Source organism: Schistocerca americana, chromosome 4, assembly GCF_021461395.2.
Source record: "Schistocerca americana isolate TAMUIC-IGC-003095 chromosome 4, iqSchAmer2.1, whole genome shotgun sequence".
Taxonomy (NCBI): Eukaryota; Metazoa; Arthropoda; class Insecta; order Orthoptera; family Acrididae; genus Schistocerca; species Schistocerca americana.
Genome location: NC_060122.1, coordinates 214,127,679 through 214,131,959, shown reverse-complemented (window position 1 = coordinate 214,131,959; position 4,281 = coordinate 214,127,679).

Here is a 4,281-nt window from a genome sequence, read left to right as displayed (position 1 = left end):
GCCTTAAGCCGTAACACTATTCTTGCTTAATGTGTGGCCTTCAGCCTATTTTTATTGAAATTAAAAAAAATTGAAATGCATGAAACTTCCAGAAGAACTTCTGTACCTCAATTCCTTGTTTAGGCCTTGGGCCCTGGTTTGTCGTATGTGGCTTTCAGCCGATTTAAATCAAATCAAAAGAGCTGTTTCATTAAAACCTTGAGAGTTTTTAATTCTTGCCTATGTTATTGTGGTTTTAACTAGTAAAATTTATATGTTGAGTCTAACTGACGGCAACTTATTTTGGCCCCTTTCCACAAATATAACCTTACACACTCTGTACTGTTAGTCCAGGGATTTCAGAGGCTATGTTAGGTTAGAATCTATTCTGTGTATGAAGTAGGTTAGAATTTAACATCAAAGTGTGCATTATCAGAGGAGATTAGAGAAAGGTAGGATTCGGTGTGAATGGGGCCGTAACCAGTTACAGTTGGTTACTCAGTTTATTGAGAAAAATGACTTACACTTTATTTTGAATCAATTGCAAATAAAGCTGACAATAAGGAACAATTATCAAATTTTACTGTTAAGACACAATGTCTAACTAAAAAAATTCTTAAGGAAGTTGAAATCATGGCTGAAGGCCTTATTGACAAGAAATTCAAATTATTTGTCGGCTGAAGGCCCTTCTAGTAATAACTAAAAAAAAAAAATAACATTTGGGTGGCTGAAGGCCTGGATAGCAAATTTTTGAGAAGCAGTTAAACTTCTCCGAGAGATATTTAAAGAACAATCACCAACATTTCAGTGTCAAGATATTTTGTCTAATTAAAATTTCTTAAGACAAGTTACACTCACGGATGAAGGCCTTATTGACAAGAAATTCAAACTCTTTGTCAGCTGAAGACCCAAACAGTAATAATTCAAAATTAAATTTCCTTTTTTTTTTAAGAACAACCATCATAATCTGACCAAACCAAGAGAGAAGTGGGCCTCAGGCAGAGCTCCAAGGATCGATCTGGGAAAGTCGCTCAGCTTCGTAAATTATTAGACAGGCAGCCAAGAATTCTATTCACTTAACTGGATGGCAACTCCAACCAGTGACAGTTTAAACGCAGACCAACACTCTTGCAAAATCTACCTAACGTCTGATAACCAATGCAATGGAATAACCCAGGCAAGGCAGAACCGGCGGATAGCACTGCGTCTTCAGAATCCGGTGCTTAGAACATCCAGAAGCAGAAGGAACCACTACGACCAAAGTAGTTCAAAAGAAACAAAATATCCGAACCACAATCAAGGAGGCTGTCGAGCTACAAGCCTTACCAGACAGCAGCGGCAAGGCAAGGAAAGGTACACTGCCGCGAAAATACGCTAATCTCCAGGGGAAGTAACTGGGGCGTTAGCTGCCACTAGGCACAAAAATACCGCTGGTTGAACTTAACCAATAATAACATAAGAAATTCAATAATAAGAAGCGGAGGACGGCTAATTAATTTCGCCAACTCCAAACTCTCCACTCGTTGCTCTTCGTCTCAGCGACCAAGCGAGCAACAACGAGCGAACAAACGGCTTGATCTCAAAATAGTGGAGGTTTCACTACTGGGTTAATGTTCACTCAACTCAAACGTCCTGGGTCCGGTGGACAATGAGGTTGCGGCCGTCGCAACTACAGCCCCGCGATCCAGGTGTGCCTGCATGCCGCCAGCAGTCCCAGCATATCCGCGTACTGCCAGACCTCACTGCTGCTCCGCTCCAACCGAACTCCCCCGACACACTCCGACCCGGAAAACACCTGACGTCCCTCCAAAGATGGTACAACCGTACTAGATATCGATAACCGCTGCTGCTGCCACTCGTGCACAGACAACGATAGCAAAGGTAGGGGCGCTATTAAACACCAGAAGAAAACGAGACGTCACTATCCCCATTACATGATGCCAACCTAACAACAGCACCAACGCGAGCCGTAACACGGCTCATGGATGTGCTCGAAAAGAACTTAGCGATTTCTGTGCACTCGGTCCTTGGTTGTTAGCATAACCAGACAGGTTTTACGAATATAAGAGGTGACGGGAGAAACATACTGTTATGTACTCGAAATAATGCGTTATGACCTTGAAAAGCAAGAAATTATAAACAATCTGTTTCCTCTTATTTATTTACAGTTGTGCAGACGATCAGCTGTTATCTTTCAATGGCTGTCATCCAGCACACATGTGAAAGACAATTTTACCATAAGATACTCTGAACACCCAAAATACTGAAAAGTGGAAATACATACCGTACATCACGTTTACAAACCAGCCTGCAGTAATAATAATATGCAGACAACTAGTATCAATTTACTAAAAAGAATCCATTACAGTAACTATAAGCATGTAAGATATACCGCCCTCCTCACTTGAACAAATTATTTTCTGAGATTGTAATCTATGCCGAAAATTTCCAATAAAGCTTTTGCCTGCTTGTGGTTTTCAATAAACCTGCGCCTTTAGTCCATATTTTCCGAACTGTATCCCGATTATGATATTTTCATCCACACCATGCCACGAACTCGCTATTTCTTGGAGTAAACTTATCAGTTTCTCACGTTCATGTTTCGTGTATAAGAAAGTCGCTTTATTTGACTGAAGAAAATACACTGATTTGAATTCGCCAATTGTCGTCCGTAGTCTGTAAAGTTCGGGCTATGACATCGCCTTCAGTGTTCAAATGGCTCTAAGCACTATGGGACTTAACAACTGACTTCAACAGTCCCCTAGACTTAGAACCACTTAAAGCTAACGAACCTAAGGACATCACACACACCCATGCCCGAGGCAGGATTCGAACCTGCAACCGCACCAGCAGCGCGGTTCCGGACAGAAGCGCCTAGAACCGCTCGGTCAAAAAGGCCGGCGCCTTCAGTGTAATCGTGCACGTAGTAGCGTACTCATTTGAAAAGATCGGCTGTCTTCGGCCGATGTCTTTCGACGGTGGAATCCACACAGATTGGTGCCACTGTGACCGCAGCCTAACATACCGACTTTGGACGACAATCGGTGGAATTCAAAACGATTTGTTTCCTTTGTAGACCCTCGTCGCCAGTATTGTAAAGGCATCGTCGCTACGGGTATGCAGGCCGAATTGCCACTGCTGTTCCCTAGGCAGAGTTCGTGTATACGTAAAACGGCGTCTGGTACAGTACACTGCTAAGAAAATTTTTCCATGCCACTATTACACAGCTATGCCCCAGGGTCAGGTAACAAAATGGGAGAATAAGGGTACTACAATACCCTAACAAATTAGTAACAAAGTCGCACAAAATGAGTTAAAAAGGTTTACTTATGTTTGTGTCTTGTCGAATAGTAAAGCCTCCAACACTGCATGTAATATAACACGAAAAAGTTCCTCAATGGCTACGTGCAAATAATGTTAGGTCAACTTCACAGTACATAGCAAATGCAATTTACACTACCGTTTATTCACTTCTAAGAGTTCAGTAAACGACGTTCCACGTTTAAGACAGCCCTGGACTATGAAATGAAATGAGCGTTTGGCGTCATTGGCCGGGATTCCCTTGCGGGGCAGGTCCGGCCGCCCTGGTGCAGGTCTTACTACATTCCACGCTACACTGGGCGACCTGCGGCCCGGATGGGGATGAAATTATGATGAAGGCAACACAACACCCAGTCCCTATGCGGAGCAAGTCTCCAACCCAGCCGAGAAACGAACCCGGGCCCTTAGGACGGCAATCCGTCACGCTGACCACATTCTTTTTTTTTTTTTTCATTTTGTCCGTTGTTAATCGGTGTATTTGGTCGTTGCGGACGTCACATGACATCTGTTCAAGTTCGTTTGTTGACCCTTCCACTCAGTTTTTTTTTTTTTTTTTTTTTTTTTATTACCGAGGCCAGCTAGCTCTCTGACCGAACACGCTAAGCTACCGTGCCGGCGTCACTCAGTTATTGGGGCGGACAGCCCTGGACGATGATCCATAACCAAGTGGGCGAGAGCTGCTCTTCTGTCCTGTAACAAGGCATCTGTCCGTTATCCTCCGGTCATTGGCTTGTTCTACTCTACCGGCAATAGTCCGAGGGGAAGTCGATATCCTCATCATCAGCGCCGCCCGTGGCGCTGGCGAAACTCGCGCAAATGGCAAGTCTCTATGGCACTGGTAACAGTTCGCTTGTGGTGCTTTTGCCCTGGCTGTGTCTTGTTCGGACGACACAGCATTTTCGTCAGTGAAATCGACCGACATTCTCACTCACGAAATGTGGACTGAGAGAAACCGATAGGTTTACTGCAAGACAGAGTGAG